The 23679-nt window shown below is 37.4% G+C and overlaps 1 long non-coding RNA gene across 7 annotated transcripts in view; it reads right to left on the minus strand.

The window, feature by feature from the left end:
• Positions 1–890: 890 nt before the first annotated feature.
• LOC108350373 (uncharacterized) overlaps positions 891–23679 on the minus strand; it is a 30963-nt gene continuing 8174 nt past the window's right edge. Inside the window, exons 4-6 of one of the 7 annotated variants that reach the window (XR_005502153.2) lie at positions 4286–4549; positions 2701–2801; positions 891–1519 (exon numbers count right to left, since the gene is read on the minus strand). This is a non-coding gene — a long non-coding RNA (uncharacterized LOC108350373). Of the gene's footprint in view, positions 4550–23679 lie in introns of all 7 variants that reach the window. The other 6 variants (XR_010064794.1, XR_010064795.1, XR_005502156.2 and 3 more) reach the window with 6 other exon arrangements.

The following is a 23679-nucleotide window of genomic DNA, read 5'->3' on the forward strand; positions in this document are numbered from 1 at the left end:
GTAATTAAATTTCTGGTCAAGTTCTTTGATCTCCTCTTACAGGTTGCTGAGATATCTGACAGAGAAATGCAATGTAGCATAGCAGTTAATAGAAGCAGAGGAGGAGCCATACTGAAAAGGTAAGAGAGCAGAAAAGTGCTACCTAGTCCCTTCCCTTAATAGGCTCTTTGACTGGACACTCAGTGCCTTTGATGCTAAAAGCCCAATAAAACCACTTACTCTGCTTGACAGTGTTGGAAGCCTGTGGACTCTCTAAGAAATTTGATAGAGGCATTAAATATTTGATCAAATCAATTCTTTTTCTAGTGGCTTCAGAGTACACATTTTGTGCCTGTGTGGGAGGTGCCTGGGGAGGGATTGGCTCAAGCCGTAAGTTGTCAGGCTTACTTATTTATTTCTAAGTGCCTTGGAGTTGTATTGTTTGGGGGTTAAAATGGAGTCTATAAAATTTGAGAATGAATTGTTATTAAGAAATCTTTTCTTGTAAGTTCGTAATGTGTCTGTTTCTTTTGGTATTGGCAGTCTGACCTGCTCAAAAATATGGAAGAATCAGTTACCAGCTGTGACGTGGAGCCCCGCAAATAATTTACTGTATGTTATGCTTTCAGTGTCTTCTCTGTGGCTCATAATGGGATACCTAGCACGGCAGTAGTCACCTTATACAGAGCAATGACAACTTAAGACTTAAGTGTGTATGGACACATCAGAAAGCGATTGTGAAAACTAAGAGTGTGTATGTCTTTCACGTGGCAAGATTACTGGCTAATCTCATATACCTGTATTTTCTTCTAGTCTTCACTTTGTACTACACTGGAAAGTAAACATACTTTCAGCTTGTCAGTGTTGATGTTGGAGGTATTTTGCAAACATACATAGGATTCTATAAGAATGGTTACAGTACTTTTTTTATTATTGACCAAGGTGAGACTCTACCTTTTAAAATATTCTTGTCTGATTTTTCTTTAGGATATCTAAATTCCTTTGAGATCTACACATGGGAACATGTAATACTAATTGATAAGTGGTGATCCTGATTAAAGTTCCTCTGTTATTTTGCATGTCCAATGGTTTTCTTCCTCTCTGATCTCCTTCTTAGATTTAAGCTGTGTTTTAGCTTTTTTACCTTTAGCTGATGGAGATGCTCCAGGAATGTAGACCAATGATCCAGAGGCTGGAGTGGTGCCAGCAGACGCATTAGGTTTCTTCTCCCACCCCAAACCAAATGTCTGAAGTTTTTTAATGAGAATTTTGAAATTCGAACTCAGACTAAAACACAGAAGCAAATTAGCTCTGCAGTATAAGGAGTTACATTTTTCTGTCTTTCTATATTTTCCTATCTATCTGTCTATCTCTATTATCTATCATCTTTCCTTCCTTTCTTTTTTTCTTCGTCAGAGGCATTTAGAGATGGCACAATGATGAGACAGGCTGTCAGAATACAATAGGGCTCGCATCTGATCATCTGAACATGATCAAACTCATCTCTGGAGATTGTAGACTGCATTTGTATCTTTTTTTTCTGGAGAAAAAAATAAAATGGTTAATAATAGCTTTTATAGAAAGCCTAATGGATATCAGAGTAGACCTTTGGAAATCCAAGAATAAACATGCACATAGATATTAACATAGAGATTTATCAGATACTCAAGTGTGTTTCTTTTAAGTCATCCCATGAAATAAATAATTCAAGTGAATATACTTTTATATCTCATCTCTATTGCTCTTTCTTATATGGATTGCTTTTCTAGAAGGGAGCCACAAAAATGGCTTATAATTGTGTTGATTTAGACATGAGATAGAGCAAAATTTTTGTAGACATTTCCTTGTACTTAACAGGATGTTTTTTCTAAATGGAGAGAAAATTTTTAAATTACATTTAATGAAAACTCAGAGGCCCCACCCTTAAGATTGGTGATCAAGTTATATCAGTGTCAGTAGTTTTCCTTGTAACCATAAGGTTCCTTCCCCAGTTGCCTGTGCCTTGGCCTTGTTTTGCATGGTGATAAGTGGTAGTATTCCATGGTTGGAAAAAAATGCTAAAATGTGCTTTGATACTTGTCAGTACTCAAGAAGAGTGTCAAAATGGTATTAACCTTTTATTCCGAAAGCTCCAGTACCTGGTTGTCATAAAATCAATTTCAGTGAAAAACAAATGTATATTTTGATGGTTTTAGGAATGAGTAGATTCTAGTAAAGTCATCTGTGGTCAAGACAAGAATTGATGCCTCTCATTCATAGCATACAGTATGAATTACAAGGTCATGAAACCTGAATCTTAAAATCATATATGAACAAAGTAAGTGTTTTACAACTGAGGGTTCTCTAGTAGTACTTAAAAATCTTTGAGAGCTGATTGTAAGAGCTTCATTGCACTGATCATATGGTTCTCCATGATAAGAGGACATACATAGCTCTTTCATTATCCAATAGCAATGTTAATAAAACATTACTGTCAGTTTTATAACGTTATGAGACAATTAGCAGTTAATTCTCATCCACACTGAATGTGCATTTAGGGGAATGGAAACAATGACATTTGGGGGAATATGAAACATATAGCATTCAATTGGTGAATCTTTATTTTCATTGTGTTTTCTGACATCACATACATAAGGTATGTAATGTTATGTATTCCTTGATCTACAATGATGGACTCAGCTGAAACCTACACATCTCTTACAAGTGTCTTGAGCTAAGTACCTGAGGGTTACATTTCTTAAATCTTGTTCCAATCTATGAATGTTGGCGATTCCTTGCTTTTTGAGGGCTAGAGAGGCATGTTGTGGGACTGTTCTGAAGTGCTGCTTGAAAAAACAAACAAACAAACAAACAAAGAAACAAACAAACAAACATTAAATACATATCACCCCCCCTTCTCTTTGGCTAACCCTCTCAAACTGAAAGTCTAGTTATTAGTTAAGGCTTCTTTATAAATCCAAGTAACCTTATACTATCTGCTTTATTTTGGAAAATGGATCATTCACAAGAGGGTACTGGATGGCCTATCCCCAGTCTTAGACTATAATATCTTTTCTTAACCCTTCTAACCATCTGTGACTACTAATAGCACGTTGTCTTCCCTGGCATCAGTGATCACTTATCCTTTCCCTAAGAAGGCTACTTAGAGCACTGGCTTCCAGAGACTCTTCTTAGCTCAAGTTCCCTACTGGCTTGGATCCCAGGATATCTCTTTTAGTTACAGTCACTTCAAAGATAGGAGTACCTGGTAGGTTCTTGTCATTTGTTACTCACAGGGTAAGTTGTATTCCTAGATGTGCACAATAGTTTGTAGACAACAGACAGCAGTTGTTAAGAGTCTTGAGATTAGAAATTGTGGCTCTCAGATCACATACAACTATGTTTATGTTTGAAATGTAGAGTGTTTAATTTCTTAAACAAATTTACAAGTTTGAATATTTCACATAAAATTTCAGATCAATATTTAATTCCTTGCTAAAGCATAAGACATCATAGTTCATAAATGGTCACTATAGACCATCATGGGGGTGACCATTGATTCTTCTTGGCAGATTATAGTCTTTCCAGTTTTCCACAGTTCTGCTCCCTGGGATTGCTTCTGAGCTAGTTAACTTGGATTGTTGTCTTTAGTCCCATATATATTCAAAGCTACATAGGATTCTTGTCTAGGTGTCAAGTTGAGGACAGTTTACAGGATATCAAAATGGGGGCCTTGTGGACTCAATTCAACCATTGAATCATTCTCAGTCCTATGTGGATTAGTGATGGAAGAAAGAATCTCTATTTCCCTTTTAGTTCAGTGATATCTATATATCTGTTTATCCATGATGATACTTATAATATAAATTTAGAACTCTCAAACCATTTTGTTTGCTGAGTCAATACAAAACCAACATAGGCTGGTGAGATGGTAGAATTGCTTGCTAAGAAGCCTCCCTTCTTAGCACCATTGTGAAGGAATGTGATAGAAGAAGAAAATTAAATCCTAAAGTTGTCCTTGAAGTCCTCAGATATATCTTTACTTTTTCATGTCTACACACACACACACACACACACACACACACACACACACACACAGAGACACACACACATCAAATGTAATAAAAATTCAAAGTAATATTTTTCCAGTGAAATTTCATATGGCATATTTTAGTCACATTCACTCTCTTCCCCCAACTCCTCCTAGGTTCACCTCCACTTGTCTATTCACTAACATCTTGCACATTTTTTAACTGACCTATTGATATTTGTGCTGTTCAAATATTCTTGGATATAGAACTTGTTTCCTAGTGTATGGTTGACTTACCAGGCATGACGTTGTTGAAGAAAATTGACTTTTTCCCAGTAGCATTGCTATGTCCTAGACAGAGTTTCCTTGTAGTCACCCACCACCTCTGGCTCTTATAATCATTCTATTTCCTCTTCTAAGATGATTCTTGATTCTTGGAAGGAGGAGGTGTAATATGGATGTCCTATTTAGGACCAAGAACTCAAAAGTCTCTTGTTTTATGCATTGTAAGCAGTTGTAGATCTTTGTCTTAATCACCATCTATTACAAGAAGAAATTTCTCTGATGAAGAATGAGAAACATAATTTATAGGTATAGTGATAAATCATTAGGAATTTCCATTAAGTATAAAAGTAATAGTAGGTTCCATAGAGCACATGAGTTGTCTAGTCATAGTTCTGTGGCCCCATTGACTGTTCCTTTTTGTGGTATGCACCTTAAATCCAATCAGAAAATGTTTGGTTTCCCCGATGGCATTCTTTCCACTATTGTACCAGTGGGCATTTCTTGCCTGGCAAGTATTTATTGTAGTTTTCAAGATACTTAGCTAAGTAAGATTGTTGCCTAATTTTCTTTTCCAGTAACATGTACTTGAAAACTAGCCAGTAAAAACAAAGCTTCCAGGCCAATACCAGCTTGATTTCTTCATGTTCTCTTACTTGAATATGTGATGTCTTGAGCAATAGTGTCTTAGCATCAAGTTCTGGAGAGTAACCAACAGCACTGGCAAAATCCTGTAGTATTTGAGTGTCTGTGTGGTCTCTTTGGCCAGCAACTCAAAAAGAGGTAACACATTTCTAGAACTGGACTTTTTGTTTATCAGCCACTGGTTTCTAGTGAGAGCATTATTTTTGTTCCATTCTAGAGTAACTTCATTACACTCACCTCTTTATGTGTGTAAGCTACTTACAGAACAAGGTTTCCATATGATTTTTCAAACCATCTTTCAAAATTAGTAGCATTTTCCTATAATTTGTTTCTATACAGTTTTCACATCACCCACCAAACTCTTACTGTTCTGTTAATATGACTGCATTCTATGCTCTCCCTCACATTCAATGATAAAACCCTACTTCTATCATGTGAAGGCAAATGTTATATGATAGGCTATGTAGAAATATTCATAATTAGAGAGGTATCAGAGTCCAGCTCTCAATTATGATTAGGATTGTGGAAGACCCTAAGGCAACCAGTTCTGAAGCAGTCAGTCATGTTTCACACTGAAAATAGTTTAAGCAAAATAACGTTTACTTTTACATTATATTAATTTAAATAGGATTTTATGGATTGTGTTCATATATGTTCATAATATGTTTATATATGATTAAGAATAGTGGCAAATATTTATAAAAATAATCCTACCCATAATTTCATGTTATTTCAAGTGTGTGGGTATTTTGCCTACATGTATATCTATGTATCATGTCTGTGCCTGGTGACTGTGAAACACTAGAAGAGGGTATAGTAGATACTGGAACTGGAGTTACAGATGGTTGGTAGTGAGTCATTATTTGGATGCTGAGAATTGAATCCAGGTCCTCTGTAAAAAACATCAGGTACTGATCACCTCTTAGCCACCTCTTTAGCCTGTTTGTAAGAGAGAGAGGAGAGAGAGAGAGAAAGAGAGAGAGAGAGAGAGAGAGAGAGAGAGAGAGAGAGAGAGAGAGAGAGAGAGAGAGAGGAAGAAGAGAAGAGGGAGGAGAGAGGAGAGATTAGTTATGTTTGAGAGAAAATTACTTTTCCTTTTGAAAGATCCATTTATTTAATGCTCATATTTGGAACTTTCTTTATGTGGGATTGAAGTTTGGTTTACTGTATTTGACAGGGTTGCATTACATGGGTTTTTGTTTTCTAAATCTCTGCTGAAGAGAAGGAAAGGAACCGGATCAATAAGACTCAGATGAAAGATGGGCATAGGAGAATATCCCTGAGTGTTGAATTGTGTGTGCTGATGGGTTGCTGAGTTAAAGACCAGAATAGAGTCTGCAGATTTTAGGCTATGTGAATACAATCAGCCTTTGGGGGCTTGGCATCCTGGCTCTTCATTCTAATTACCAACTGGCTGTTGAGGTCTCAGTTCTGTGCCTATCAGAATACTGCACTGGTGGAGTAGATGATTTAAAAGCATGTTAGACAGGTACATGGGGACAGTAGTGGGTTCTGTCTCTCTGGGAATAAAAAGCTCTAAAAACTCTATCAGGAATCAGCCCAATGTAAAGCTGCATGTCTGTCTTTATTCAGATCCAGGCCTCAGTTTCCCTTACTTTTTGGACTTATAAGGAATAGCAATACACGTTCTTCTTCCCATCTAATTTTTTAAGTTCATTAGAATACAAAGGAGCTCACTGTCTCATAATTAACCAATACAAGAATTATTGTGTTTCAGTTATATATAATACTGTGATATATGAGTTTTCGGTGATTTTCTAATGTTAATATGAGAAAAATAGATAACGGTGATTTAATGTATGTGGATTTCTAATGTTTAATACTGACTTGGGATACTTGACCAAGTTAGAAAAAAGGAACTTCCCTGCACTGTTAGTGTATTTGTTCTTCTATTAATGCAGTCTTTTTTTTTTTTTTTGGTTCTTTTTTTCGGAGCTGGGGACCGAACCCAGGGCCTTGCACTTCCTAGGCAAGCGCTCTACCACTGAGCTAAATCCCCAGCCCCTACAAGAAGATTTAGATAACTAAATTTCGAGGTGCATACACCAGGAAATGTCTCAAGAATATGAAAGTGAAAGATATGGTTGCTAAACTCTAGAATTTGATTTTGAAAGCTGATTTTCCAGTCTTCATGCAGGTCAACTCAGGTCTGCATGTAGTTGCTTTCCAAGTTTCTCATGTTGTAGTTCTAGAGAAATGCTCCAAGTATGAGAGATAATCTGAGCATGTGTGGTATGTCAGACACAGTAAGGACTGTTAGATCCTGGGGAAACAATTTGCCCCACAGTACAGCACCCCAAAGCCTGACTTTACATAAGTCCTTACCATCCATTATCAATTTAGGTTAGGCCTCAACATGGTTCAACAATACTCATTGTAGTAATATGTACATAAGATTCCATACCTACACATGGTGGAAATTATGAGTAGAAACTGACAGTTTTAATCAATAACTTTGAGGTTTATAGTTTTCGAAGCTTACTTTAATAAGTGAACTTAAATGCTTTCACTTCCCTTCTAGCCCACTACCCACCAGAGGTAGTAGTAGAAAGGAAAGGTTAATAGGACAAAGGAGGATGTGAACCTGTTTAGAAATAGTTCTTCGGGGTGGATCCAATCTGTGTTAGGTTATCAGCAATTCAGTTCACACAAATCAGCAGTGTGAGTTCATTCACATGCAAACACCATTCATGAATCATCAATCACAGTTTGATTCAGGAGAAACCATCATGCTCTGCCAATCAGCCAGAGACCACAGAAGTGCCAAAAAGTGGCCAACCACCACCAGAAGATATTTGGTTCACTACTCTCTATGAAGTCATGACAAATAATGACTAGAAAAGAGTGGCAAAGCAAACCATTGCCCCACAGTGTCAGTGCAGACGAACATCAGCAAAGCCCAACAAAGCCTAGCAGAGTGGCAAGGTGAACTAATAACACACAGCATCCTCCACTGTGTGTTGGGTTATGTTTATACCCATTGCAAACATTACGTGTTCTCACAAGCATTGACTCTAGCAAATTATCACATGCCCTTTTCCCAGGCTACCTGTTTTCCAGAAAAACCTCATGTGTCTCTTCTCAGCAAAACATCCTCACATGTGTCTACTTCAGCAAAAACAGCCTCTCCTAAGACAGTTTCCAGAAATACATGACACAACTGAGTCTCCAAAGAAACCAGAAATTTCCACTTCAATACCCAAACCCCCATGTGCTGCAGAAAGTGCCTACTTCTTAGAGCGTGCATTTTAAAAATCTGTCTCCAAGTGCAAGTTATGCTACAGATATGTAGTCCTAGAGATTTGGTTAGGAAGAGTAATAGGAAGAGTCTGCTTAAAGAGTTTGCTGTTGAATCGTGCTTCTTGTCTGTGATCATCTTTACGACTCTCATTAATTCAATTAATTAATTCAATTAATTCAATTAATTAAACAGCTCTGTTCACAAGAGGGACTGTTTGCTCTGCACTCTGGGCTTTACTGGAGTCCAGGGAATAGTCCTTGATGATCACTGCACTCGATACCTGCATTCACAGTGGCATACCCAAAAGATGGCGATGCAGGTGGCTTCCAAAGGCGGTTTAATTAAGCATTTAAAAGTATAGGATCATGGTTGGTAGGAAAATACTTAGATACTTCTTAAGACAAAACTTGAAAGTTAAAATGGTCTTGATAATAAAAGTCTCATGTCAGGGGAAGACTATATTAAACAACTGCTGAGTTTTATTACCTGGCACAGAGAAGAAACTTTCTCATTTCCTTTTCCCTAGTAGAGACAATCAAATGTTATACTTGTTGGTTAAGTAAGTTTGCATGTGTTTGAGTTTATATATTTCTGTCTTAGTTTTACAGCATATTTAAAATCAAATCTCACTCTTTTGATATTTAGAATTTGCCCCCGAGATGGATGACAGAAATTTCCTTTTGAAACCTGATTTTGAAATTGTTTTTCACAGCAAGCATCCCACCAGAGATGCTTTTCATGTAATTGTCATCGGTGAATGAGTAACAGCTTTGGCCACTGCCAGACTGACATTATTGGAGACTTGACCTGATAGCTATGTGTGTTAGTCGGTAAGCACAGTTCATTGAAGTGGGGACTGTGGGTTTGGAGCAGTGATCCAGAAATTAACACCATCTTTCTCCTGTCATTCTTGCTTTCTGTCTCAATATTGTTTAGCAAACTTGAACTTGCTTGAAATAAGCTGAATGGAGAAGAGTAAGTGGTCAAAATCAGAGGGAACACTTGAGGAGGAGTCCTACAAAGAACTCAGTGAAGAGGCTGCATGCAGGAGAAACTTGGGCCTCAGTGTTGATGCTGATGCTTTGCTTAGCTGCTGGACACTGTCTTTGCTGAATCTTGGGGTTAAGAAAGTCAGGTGGGTTTGGGGTGAATATGTATTTTTGTATTCTTCAGACTTATTTTTTTATTCACTTCATAACACAATATCAGCCCTCCCTGGTCCCAGTACCCCCCCCCCAAACAGATCCTCCCCCTTTTCCCTCTCTCCTCTGACAATGGAGAGCCCCTCTCTGGGTATCATCCTCCCACCCCCTACTCCCCACTCCTCTGCATATCTCACACTGAGTCCAGACAAGGTGGCCCAGTTAGGAGAACAGGATCCACAGGCCTGCAACAAATTCAGGACCAATCCCTGTTCCCTTTGTTGTGGGGCCCAAGTGAAAACCAAGTTGCACATCTGCTACATATGTGCTGGAGTGGGTGGGAAAGGAGCTAGGTCCAATTACACTCCTAATTTTCATCCTTTTCCTTTGTCAAACTTCCTAGTTCTCTAGATAAACAGTCTTTCTTTCATTGCTCTTGTTTTTGGTATTAGAATTTTTAACAACCTCAAATCCCTAGCTCTAATTGCTCTTAACCCTTTATTCATTCTATACTTTTTGCCTTTCCAAGGCGCATTTTGGAAAAGTTGGCTAAACATGGTTAAGACTGTGTTACAGAGGTTGTTCAATGTCTTATGGACATTCCACCTGCAAACACCAAACCCCAACACTATTGCTGATGCCAAGAAGCTCTTGCTGATAGGAGCCTGGTACAGCTGTCCCTTGAGAAGCTCTGCCAGCATCTAACCAATACAGATGCAGATACATCCAACCATTTGGCTGAGGTTGGGGTCCCCAAAGAAAGAGTTAGGGGAAGGACTGAAGGAGCTGAAAGGGTTTGAAACCCCATAGGAAGAATAATAATATCTAACCTGACCACTCAGAGCTCCTAGGGACTAAACCACCAACCAAAGAGTACACATGGAGGGACCCATGGCTCCAGCTGCATATGTAGCAGAGGATAGTCTTATGTGCTTTCAGTGGAAAAGGAGGCTCTTGGTCTTGTGGAGGCTTGACACCCCAGCATAAGGGGACATTAGAATGGTGAGGAGGGAATGGTTGAGGTGGGGAGCACCCTCATAGAGGCTAAGGAAAGGAGGGAATGGGATAGGGGTTTGCTGAGAGGAAACAAAGAAAGTGGACACCATTTGAAATGTAAATAAATAAAACAACCAGTTTAAAAAGAAAAAGAAAAAAAAGAAAGATTGTGGATCTGGGAGTTTTGTTCAGCTGGCAGAGTCTTTGTCTAGCATCCAGTAAGTCCTGGATTCAATTCCCAGAATAACACAAACTAGCACAGTAGCACATATTTTAGCTTCCTGGAATTAAAGTAGGAAGATCCCAAGTCAAGGCCTACTTCCAGATGTCAAGTTTGAGGCTAAATTGGTTTACATGAGACTCTGTCTAAACAAATGGCCTGGAGGGTTTTGGTGGTTTTAGATCACAGGGTCAAATGAGTGAAAGAGGCCAATAAAAGGAGAAAGGATCAGTTTGGACACCAAAGTTTCTGAGAGGTCAGCCTACAGTTGGTCATGTCAGTTCTGAGCCATGCTGAGGCAGGACATCCTGGGACACTCTTTAGTCATTCCTTAACAAGAATATTAAAACACCCCAAAGCAAGTTCAACAGATACCATGCTCTCTCTCTCTCTCTCTCTCTCTCTCTCTCTCTCTCTCTCTCTCTCTCTCTCTCTTTCCCCCTCTCTCTCTCCCTCTCTCCCTCCCTGCCTGCCTCCTTTCCTTCCTTTCTTTTTCTTTCTGTTAATTCAGACACAAAAGTAGATTTAAATATCTGTGCAAGTGTATGGGACCCTAGAAAGAGAACCATAAGAGAGGACCACTTCAGCAGGGTAGGAGGGCACTACTTGGAGGAAGGAAGGTGATCAGCCACAGGGAAATGTGGTGTCAATGTGGAAGGAAACGAAGAACAAAGTACATATGAAATTTCCATTAAAAAAAACTCCATTACATAGCATGCAAAGATATGCTAACCTAAAATATTAAAATTCAAAATAATGAGTATGAAGAAACTCAATGAGAAATAAATAAGATAGGTGATTCAAAAACATTGGGAATGAGTTTGTGTTATCAGACAAAATCCAGCAGAGAGGATGTGATCATGCAAATGACTCAGTAGGACACATGAGAAGCAGTTGAGAGTATGAACAACAGGCTTTTTCAAGCCAAAGACAGAACTTCTAAACTGGCTTTGCCAATACAGATCTATAATAGCAGCTGTTCAAGAAACAGACAAGCAGATTGCTAGTTCAAGTCCAGCCTGAGTAATTTGATGAGAACTTGTTTCAAAAAAGAAAAAGAAAAATCAGTCATTTGGCTAAGTGAAAGAGCACCATCCAGCATGCACAGGGCAGTAGGAACAATCCCAAGAAAAGAAAAGAGGGAGGGGAAAATATGCTGAATCATGAAACATGCATATTTGAATTTTAAAACTGAAAGAGATGGGGAAAGGCAGGAAAAAACCCTATCTAAGCAAGTGACCCCTAGAACTTCCCTTTTCTTAGGCAAATATGAATATTTATGTTCAGGAAGATCATGTGCCCCCATATAGATTCAACCAGAAAAGATTCTTATTGATGATATTATTATCAGTACATCATAGATATAAAATAGAGAATTCTGAAATCTTTCTTCAGGAGAAAATTCCAACTTACTTTTTAAAGAAACTTTTATCAGACTAATGGAAGATTTTTCAGCAGGAATCTCAAGATATTTCAACAGAAATCTTATCAAAGTTATGGAAGAAAATGACTGCCAGTGAAGAAATTTCAGAAATGAAAAAAACCAAACAATTTTCAAGGCAAGGAAAACTTGAGGGAATTCATTATCAGCAGATTGCTCTTACAAAAGACACTGAAGGGAGCTCTACATCTTGAACTGTGACATATATAAGCACCATCAAATGAGTAAATGGAAGGATAAAGCCCAGTAGGAATGCAGACTTGCAACTGCCTACAATCCTAGCATGCAGAAACAAAGGCAGCAGAATTAGGAGTTTGTTTCTAGCTACAGAGCAAGATCCAGAGAAAGAGAATAATGACGACAAGCAAGACAAAGAAGACAGGACGGGAGGACTGGGAGCACTAGAAAGACCTGGAAGACCTGGAGGACCAGGCAGAAGAAATATTTAAAAGAAGAGGAAAATGTAAGTCTTATCACCACAGAGCAGTATTGCCACAAAATAAAGAATAAGAGCAAAGCAAAGCAAAGCAAGCAAACAAATGAAAACATAGTTAGTATTCCAAAGCGAAGAAATTAAGAGCACGACAGGCACACTATCTTTACACCTGATTGTTAATATTCAGTATCCTTTGACATAAAAGACTGAATTAAACAATTTCAAACAGTATCTTACCCAAAGGAAATACATTTGATCAGAAAAAATTATATTGATAACCACAAAATATGAACTTGTAAGAGCCAGCATCTTACTGTGTAATTCTCAAGCAATTGTTTAAAAAAGAAAATGATATAATATATATGCACCGGACGCTGGAGCAATCTATTATTTGCAGTATTAGTATTAGCATTGGTATTAGTATTGTTAGCATTTATTATTATTATTTACAATAAATTTAAATTTAAATTATTTTGATCATATTCTTTCCCTTTGTCAAGTCTGTGCAGATTCTCCCCTCTTCCCTATCTGCCCAATTTTCAATTCTTTCTCAAAAAATTTAAAAAACAAAAACAAAACAGACCAAATATAACAAGAATTGAAAATAAAACACCACAAAAAATGAAACAATCAAAACACCAACACACTGCAATCAAATAAAAGCATGCGCACGCCTGCGCGTACACACATGCACACACACACACACACACACACACACACACACACACACACACACACACACACACACACACACACTAATGCAGAGTCCATTTTATATTGGTCAACTACTCCTGAACATGAAGACTTTCCTGCAATGGTTGATACACTCAGTGGTACTCCACTGGAGAAAATTGAGTTTTCCTTTCCCAGCTGGGATCAGTGACAGTACCGTTGTTAATTTTTACCCTAGTGGTTAGTTTTTAATTCATTCATTCACTTTTTAAAAATATAACAAAATAAGAAAGATGTAAGATAAAACAAAAACTATCACATAAAAGTTTGAGAAAACAAACCAACAGAAGATAAGAGCTCAAAGAAAAGACACAAGAATCAGAGACCCATGTTCATGATTTTTGCTTTTGTTGACTATAAAGAACAAGGGAGCTTTTTGTGCAGTGGTATTGATTACCACAGTCTCTCAATTGAGAAAGGGAAACATGGAAGGCTTTCATGACAACTCCCACCACAAGCTCACTTGCCAAAAGTACAACCTAGACAGGAAGCCAGTGAAAAGAACTCTTAAAAATTGTGATGGCTGGAGGGGTGGTTCAGTGGTTAAGAGCACTGACTGCTCTTCCAGAGGTCCTGAGTTCAAATCCCAGCAACCACATGGTGACTTACAACCATCTAATGGGATCCGATGCCCTCTTCTGGTGTGTCTGAAGACAGCGACAGTGTACTTATATATAATAAAAATTGTGATAAGGATACTGAAATGTAGCATTCCACATTAGATGGCTTCTGCCAGGGATGGGGTGTAGGTATATATTTTTACCAATCTACTTTATTAAGGGTTCAACCTCCTCTCTAGTCCACCACCCACCAGAGGGAGTGGGAAAGAAAGGTTGTTAGGATACAGGGGAGTGGATCTGTTTAGAAATAGTTCTTTGGGGTGATCCTAATCCACTAGTGAGCACCAAACATGAATCATCAGCTGCAGTGCAGTCTACTTGGCAAACACTGCACATGAACCAGCAGCTGCAGTCCAGTCCACTTGGCAGATACCACACATGAACCAGCAACAGCCATTCAATCCAGAAGAGGCTCAAGTATCAGCCTGAGTCTGCAGAAGTGACAAGAAGCTTCAGGAACCTCATAAGAAGTTCTTTGGAAGAGTTTCTCTCTATGAAGTCACTTCAAGTGAAGCCCACCAATGCAATCTAAGGCAAACCAATACAGAGAAGACTAGAGAAGCAGAGTAAGTCAAACCAATGCCCAGTCAAGCTCCAATTGTCTATGGGTTCATATTTACATTCTGTCTAAACATCACGAGTCCTTTCATGTATTTGCTACAGCAAAATATCCTTTCACCCATGCATCCCAGTAAAACTTCATTTAACATAACTGATTTTCCAAAGAAACCAGAAGTTTCTACTTCAGTGGAATAAGGAAGAATTCATTTTTCTTTAAGGAACTGGTCACCAAAAGTTTGACCCTATTCCAGTGACAATATGAACAAAAAACATTAGATTTTTTTTTCTTTTTCAGTTCATTGTTGTTGATTTTGTTTTTTGTTTTGTTTTATCCTTCTTTGGAAAGTCCTCCTTTCCATATGGAGGTCACATAGTAGGGAGAAGGACTTGGAAGTAAACATGATCAGTACATTATGTGAAATTCTCTAATAATCAATAAAAATATTATTATGAAAAAAAGAGAAAGAATAGAGACCTACTGGATAACATATTCAGGGATCTCATGAAAATACTAGATAGGGGCCTTGTGAAGGGCACTTTACCCATGCAGGGCACTTTAGCCTCTTGGGTAGATATAAGCTTTACTTGTGTTGATTTAGAGGACCTTGCTCTCCTAGTGTCTTCCATTCCCTCTGGGCCTTACATTCTTTCCACCTCCTTTTCCATAAGGATTGGGGAAGGGAGATTAGAAGTGGAAGATTTGTAGGATCCACTGGGAGAAAAATCAGTTTTCTCCTTTGAAGCTGGAGATGAGACTGCAGGGTTAGCTCTTAAAAATTAGAAGATAAAGGGAAAAGTCTTAAGTCAGCCTGTTGTGGGGTATCTACCAAAGAAGATGGTTTAGACATGGGTTCAATCCATTATTAGCCATTCTTTGACTACACTGAATGCTTGGGATACCAGGGTAGCCCAGGATGTTCTCAGGATGAGCTTTAAGCACAAAAATTATGTTCTGGACTGACATACTGCAGCTAACAAATCAGTTAGCCAGAAGTGGAACAAAATGCAAGGTTAGTACATTTAGAGACTTTCCCCAAACTATAGACTTTGACAAATTAGATCTTCATGTGGATTTTGGTAGGTGGTGCTGTATCTGTTCTGAGTTCAACAGCCTGGTAGAACTTCCATCACGGAGGCAGTTGTGCTAAGATCTGTGGCCAGCTAGAAGCTTAGCAGTATCCTTACCCAACTGAAATGAAACAATGAATTTTATGAAACAAACATGACTAAGAAAAAGGTGGACTGCAATTAAAGGAGTTTGATACCTGAATTTTAATAATGTATACATATAGACAAAAAACAATGTGCATCAGTTAAAATGAGTAAAATACCTAAATATAAGACCTAAAACTCTAAAACTGTAGTAAATACAAATGACAGTAGTATAGAATAAGATATTTTGAGTAAGTACCCCAAAGCATCAACAACAAAGGTAGGAATGAACATATGAGATTACTTTCTTCTTTTTAATTTTACTAGATATATTTCTTTTCTTACATTTCAAACGTTATTCCCCTTCCCGGTTTCCAGTCCATAAGTCCCCACTCCCTTCCCTCCCCCTCCCCCTCCCCCATACGGGTATTCCCCCTACATATCCCACTTATTGCCCCCCCATATTCTCCTTTTAAAAAGGAGTGGGAGTGGGTTGGGGATTTAGCTCAGCGGTAGAGCGCTTGCCTAGTAAATGCAAGGCCCCGGGTTCGGTCCCCAGCTCCGAAAAAAAAGAAAAAAAAAGGAGTGGGAGCATCTGGATTTTGGTCATCCTTCTTCTTGGGCTTCCTGTGGTCTGTGGATTGCATCTTGGGTAATTCAAGCTTTTTGGTTAATATCCATTTATCAGTGAGTGCATACCATGTGTGTTTTTCTGTGATTGAGTAACCTCACTCAGGATGATATTTTCTAGTTCATTCCATTTGCCTGTGAATTTCATGAAGTCATTGTTTTTGATAGCTGAGTAATATTCCATTGTGTAGATGTACCATATTTTTTTAATCCATTCCTGTGTTGTAGGGCATCAGGGTTCTTTCCAGCTTCTGGCTATTATAAATAAGGCTGCTATGAACATAATGGAACATGTTTCTTTGTTGTATATTGGAGCATCTTTTGGGTATATGCCCAAGAGAGGTATAGCTGGGTCCTCAAGTAGTAGAATTTCAAATTTTTTGAGGAACCTCCAGACTGATTTCCAGAGTGGTTGTACCAGTTTGCAATCCCACCAACAATGGAGGAGTGTTCCTCTTTCTCCACATCCTCGCCAGCATCTGCTGTCACCTGAGTTTTTATCTTGGCCATTCTGCCTGGTTTGAGGTAGAATGTCAGGGTTGTTTTGATTTGCATTTCTCTGATGACTAAGGATATTGAACATTTCTTTAGGTGCCTTTTAGCAATTTGATAATCCTCAGCTGAGAATGTTTTGTTTAGCTCTGTACCCCATTTTTTAATAGGATTATTTGTCTCTCTGGAGTCTAAATTCTTGAGTTCTTTGTATATTTTGGATATTATCCCTCTATCAAATGTTGGATTGGTAAAGCTCTTTTCCCAATTTATTGGTTGCCATTTTGTCCTAATGGCAGTGTCTTTTGCTTTACAAAAATTTTGCAGTTTTATGAGGTCCCATTTGTTGATTCTTGATCTTAGAGCATGAGCCATTGGTGTTTTGTTCAAGAAATTTTCCTCAGTGCCCATGTATTCAAGACTCCTCCCTACTTTTTTTTCTATTAGTTTGAGTGTATCTGGTTTGATGTTGAGGTTCTTGATCCACTTGGACTTAAGCTTCGTACATCATGATAAGAATGTATCGATTTGCATTCTTCTACATGCTGACCTCCAGTTGAATCAACACCATTTGTTGAAAATGCTATCTTTTTTCCATTGGATGGTTTTGGCTCCTTTGTCAAAGATCAAATAACTATAGGTGTATAGGTTCATTTCTGGGTCTTCAATTCTGTTCCACTGATCTATCTGCCTGTCTCTGTGCCAATACCATACAGTTTTTATGACTATTTCTCTATTGAAGTCAGGGATGGTGATTCCCCACGAAGTTCTTTTATTGTTGAGTATAGTTTTCGCTATCCTGGGTTTTTTATTATTCCAAATGAATTTGCAAATTGCCCTTTCTATATCTATAAGGAATTGAGTAGGAATTTTGATGGGGATTGCATTGAATCTGTAGATTGATTTTGGCAAAATGGCCATCTTTACTATATTAGTCCTGCCAATCCATGAGCATGGAACATCTTTCTATCTTCTGAGATCTTTCTCAATTTCTTTCTTTAGAGACTTGAAGTTCTTGTCATATAGATCTTTCACTTGCTTGGTTAAAGTCACACCAAGATATTTTATATTATTTGGGACTATTGTGAAGGGTGTAGTTTCCTTAATTTCCTTCTTAGCCTGTTTATCTTTTGAGTAGAGGAAGGTTACTGATTTGTTTGAGTTAATTTTATACCCCGACACTTTGCTGAAGTTGTTTATCAGGTTAAGTAGTCCTCTGGTGGAATTTTTGGGGACACTTAAGGACACTATCATATCATCTTCAAATAGTGATATTTTGATTTCTTCCCTTCCAATTTGTATCCCTTTGACCTCCTTTCACTGTCTGATTGCTCTGGCTAGAACTTCAAATACTATATTGAATAAATAGGAAGAGAGTGGGCAGCCCTGTCTAGTCCCTGATTTTATTGGGATTGCTTCAAGTTTCTCTCCATTTAGTTTGATGCTAGCTACTGGTTTGCTGCATATTGCTTTTACTATGTTTAGATATAGGCCTTGAATTCCTGATCTTTCCAGGACTTTAACATGAAGCAGTCTTGAATTTTGTTGAATGCTTTCTCAGCATCTAATGAAATGATCATGTGGTTCTTATCTTTGAGTTTGTTTATATAGTGGATTACATTGATGGATTTTTGTATATTAAACCATCCCTGCATCCTTGGGATGAAGCCTACTTGATCATGATGGATGATCATTTTGATGTGTTCTTGGATTGTTCAAATCTTCTGCAAAGCAACAGGACCAAAGAATGAAGTGAGGAAATAATCTACAGAATGGGAGATGATATTTTCCAAAATTTGTCTGACAAAAGATTGGTGTCCAAAACCTTTTTTAAAATGAACAAATAACCCAAATCAGGAGTTGGTGATGATCTAAACAGACATTTCTACCAAGAACTACAAGTAGCTCACAAATAAATGAATGATCAAAATGACCAGGAGATACTCTCTCAACCTAGTAAGGATAAGTAGTATCACAAAAAACCTAAAACAATAAAAATAACCTAACAAGGATATCAAAAATTGGAGTTTGTGAACTATTGAAAGGCATAGTTTTCACAAAAAAGATCTAAAAGCAGGTATAACACATTTTGTGTTCTTTTAGATTCCTGGTCTCTCTTTTCATTAACTATTGTTACATGCATATATTTTATAGGTGTATACATGTATATTCCTAATTGTTACCTACTCAGTCTGCATGTTACCTATAGGTATGTTTTCAGGACTAATCATTTAGTATTGAATTACCAGTTGGTGTGCTCTTTTCTGGGCTGTAAACAAACCTCTTTTCTTCAGCTGTAAACAAAAATTTTAAAAAATGATTTTTTTCTTAAAAAATGGTATGGGCAGAATAAAGAAAAAAGACAATCTAGAAAGAAAAACATTTTAACCTACAACAAAGAACAATATCTATACTTTGTGAAAAGCATTTAGCAATACTCAGCAGAAAACAACTTCACTGAAAATAGACAAATAGGAATGATTAATAGATAGAAAGTGGAATTCAAATGGTCTTTAAAAATATAAAAATGTGCTCAAAAGTATTAATAATTTCAAAATTCAAATTTAAGCAATAAAGATACACAATTTGTTATTGACCACCAAGAAAATTTTAGAAGATAAATGAGGGATAGGAAATTGGTTCAGTTAATGAAGTATTTGCTATGCAAACACTCACATAATAAGCAGGGAATCATGACCTGGTTCTGTAATCCAAATACTGGGGATTCAAATCAGGAGGAGCCCTGGGCCTGGCTACATACCCTACCTAATCATTGAGTTTCAGGTTCAGTGACAAACATTGTCACAATCAGATAAGATGGAGAGCAATAGAAGAAGTCATTTAACATCAGCTCTGGTCTGCACAGGTACCACACACACACACACACACACACACACACACACACACACACACACACACACATGGTATGGTCACAGTAGTAATATTCATCAGTACCACATAGACTCAGTTATTTGGTACACTGGAAATTGAAATGCCATCAAAATACATTGATTTCAATTGACATAGTCAATCAGAATTTTTAAAAAATTTAATACTTTGAATTTAGGCTCCAATTTCTGGAATCTGCCCATAAGAAATACTGGCATGTGTACTAAAAATATAAGATCTACAATGACAAAACTAGAATAAACTCAAACACATTAATAAATCATGTATATAGCTTTATCATAAAATATCTCCATCCATTAAAAATAATGATGAGGCCATATATATTGAGAGCTGACAGAGATATCACAATAGCCTATTTTGTGTTCTTATAACAAGATGCCTTTGAGCAGATAACTCATAAAGAACAGGTGTTTTCTTTTCCTTGCTCCAGCTGGCAAGAAATCCCAAACCAAGTTGGTAGCATATGGCGAGGGCTTTTTTGCCATGGGCTCACATGGAGGAAGGCAGACCGATAAAACAGGACTTGCTCCTTCTGTCAAATCCTTTGAGAAAAAAAGCATCCAATTCCATTCAAGGGGTGGATTTTTCGTGCTCTGATCAATGTCAAAGTCCCCAGTTCTTAACTGATACCATCTAAATTTTGGAAAAGAAATGATCAAACTGTAGTAGAATTGTGACAGTGTCTAAAATATATACCTAAAATCAGAGAACAAGATGTAATAAAATATTAATTGCATTAATTAGTTGTGTTCTTTTGCTAAAAAGCTCTGAGTAAGCACCCACCAAATCAACATTGGTTATATTTTAGTAATCACAGAATAGGGAAGACTAGGGGATAATTTTTTTTAAAAATTCTTATTACTTGACTGATTTATAATTGCCATGCATTCACATCAATAATTTATCACTTAAAAACCAAAAGAACTTCTTGCAGTCACAGCTACATAGGAAGCTGAGGCTTCGATTCATTTTGGGACAAGTCTGAGCAACATAATGAGGTCTCATCTCAAGCAGATAAAGAAATGCCACTAAAAATGATTAAAGGACTTATTGTAGTAGAAAATGTATAATTTGTCTACTGGAGGTGATAGAAGGTGAATGCTAACTTGTGAAGCTTTTTTGACCAAATTTTTTTATCCCCATTGCTCTATAGTACAGCTTCAGGTTGGGATGGTGATTCCCCTAAAAGTTCTCTTATTGTTAAAAATACTTTTTTGCAATTCAGATTTTTTTTATGATTCCAGATGAATTTGAGAATTGCTCTTTGTATCTCTGTGAAAAATTGAGTTGAAATTTTTATGGATATTGTATTGAATCTGTAGATTGCTTTTGGTAAGATAACCCTTTTTATTATGTTAATCCTGCCAATCCATAAGCATGGGAGGCCATTCTCACCTTGTGAGCAGATCCAGTCTTCTTTTAGCTATCGGGTGCTAGAGAGTGTTGTATTCCTTTGGAGGCACTGTGCTACTCTTCTATTTTTCTGTTAGAGGCAGGTTCTCACTCCAGGGCAGCTTGGCATTCAAGTAGACCAGGGTGTACTTGAACTCATGGAAATCCTCCTCCCTCTCCTTTCCAAATGCTACATATGTGAAGCATCATGGCCAGCTACCTTCCTTGTTTAACATTCCTTTTGTTGATATCCACACATACTGTAGACTGTTGTCTAAACCAGTTTATTAAGCTGACCTATGCTATAGAAGCTTTCCATATAGGTGCCTTCTCCTCAAGATACATCTTTGTGTGTCGCTTTACTAGACTCCAGTATCTTTGCTTACAGTTGTGACAAGCAGTGAAGTTTCTCTATACCTGCTTCTTCAGCCTAATCAATTGTTGTTGCCATGGTGCAAGCCATTGGCAATATCTTCCTCTGAGGGCCAAGTGAAGGAAGTGAGATCTGACAGTTTTAATGCATGTGATAAATCTGGGGCAGGGTGAGGTGCCCGTCTACAGTTACTCTGCAATGGGAAGGTGCTGAGAATGAAGTGTGTAGAATGTTTCTTCTCACACTTCAGTGATTTCCAGGATTAGCTCTAACACTACAACTTCTGTGGCAGAAGAGGCTTAGTGTTTCCTGTGTCAGTCCCAGCAGCAGTGGGACTAGGTGACGGCTGTAGCAGAGAGGAGAAGCACACAGTACACAATACACAGCACACACACACACACACACACACACACACACACACACACACAACATACAGCAGCAGCATGGGCCAAAAAGCAGCTAGGTGTATGTGGAAGCAGCCCAAAGGATATCCTCTCCTGTCCAGTGTTGAGCTCAGATTGAAAAGCAGCTTTTTGAGACTCTGAAGGGGCACATTCATAGTTTTCCTAAAACATTATCAAATGTGACTAGGAAAAGAGACATATGTATGAAAACTAGAAAAGAAGACAAAATTTTCTCCTACATTAATGGCGTGTTTACCTATTAGTCAGCATAATTAGATAAGAGAGAAATAAGCATTAAAACTAGGAAAAGGAGCTAAAGTTATCATTGTTGCTAAATATTCTAATTTTATCTAGAAGTCACAGAGAGCAAAGGTTTGAATTATTATTACACAGCCTGAAAATTTTATTTGCAATTAAAATATTAATGTGTGATAACACGTAATGATAAATAAGAGGAAGAGCTATCAAATTTAATGTAATGAAACCATTCAGAATCTACAGAAATAAAGCTTTTGTGTTCTAAAATAGGATGTAGAAAGATATCTGCCTTCAATTAATTCTCATTGTATGTGTGCTATTCTTGGTGTATATACACATATGTTTATGTACATACATATTGTAAGATTAATCATTTTGCATAAATTGATGCATAAAATGGTAATACAATACACTATACAGCATATTGTAAAATATACTGTATACTGTGATATATACTATATAATAAAATAGAATATACAAATTACATATTTGTATATTATAAAAGCATAAATGAAAGTTGTAAGATCATAGCTGTAAACAGCAGCAATTGTTTCTGGGGTTTCACTGGAACTTTTGGTCAAGATATGAGCAATTTTACTCTTTTTACTTATTAAAATTTGTCTCATTAAAGTTTTATTTTGATTATATATTCATTTTATAATATATGCATAAATACTTATTTCCCTTTTATTGAGCTCAAGAACATACGGATCTTAGTCTTCAATTTTAATTAAACTCTTAATTTGTATTTACAATGGTAGGCAGCTTTATCACCTAGACAGAGAGGAGAAGAAAGCTCTATTATTTTACATACTGACCTTATTTCTTCATATATTATTAACTATATTCTCAATCACTAATGATAAAAAACATTATTAAGACTCTGTGTCTTAATTATGTACTATTGCTGTCATGAAACCAAAACTAGAAAAGCAAAAGCTAAGGAAATTAGGAAAGGAACTCGAGGAGGGCAGGAACATGTAGGCAGAAGCTGATAAACAGACTACAGAAGAGTGCTGCTTACTGGTTTGTTCCCTAGGGCTTGCTCAGCCTGCTTTCTTATAGAAACCAGGGCAACAAACCCAGGGGTGACTGAACCCACAGTGGACTGACCTCTCTCTCCCACATCAATCACTACAAAATGGCAACCAACAGATTGATTGGGAAAAGATCTTTACCAACCCTACATCCGATAGAGGGCTACTCCAGAGAATCAAATAACCCTGTTAAAAATGAGGTATAGAGGTAACCAAAGAATTCTCAACTGAGGAATACTGAATGGCTTCAAAGCAGATAAAGAAATGTTCAACATCCTTAGTCTTCAGGGAAATGTACATCAAAACAACCCTGAGATTCCACCAGTCAGAATGGCTAAGATCAAAAACTCAGGTGACAGCACATGCTGGCAAGAATGTAGAAAAAGAGGAAAACTTTCCATTAATGATGGGTTTGCAAACTGGTATTACCATTCTGGAGATCAGCCTGTTAGTTACTCAGAAAATTGGACACTACCTGAGGACCTAGCTAGATCACTCCGAGGCATATGCCTAAAAGATGCTATAACATATAACAAGGACTCATGCTCCACTATGTTCATAACAGCCTTATTTCCAACAGAAGTTGGAAAGAACTCAGATGCCCTTCAACAGAGGAATGGACAGAAAATGTGGTACATCTACACAATGGAATACTGCTCAGTTATTAAAATCAATGACTTCATGAAATTCTTAGGCAAATGGATGG

The sequence above is a fragment of the Rattus norvegicus genome, chromosome 3, assembly GCF_036323735.1.
Source record: "Rattus norvegicus strain BN/NHsdMcwi chromosome 3, GRCr8, whole genome shotgun sequence".
Taxonomy (NCBI): domain Eukaryota; kingdom Metazoa; phylum Chordata; class Mammalia; order Rodentia; family Muridae; genus Rattus; species Rattus norvegicus.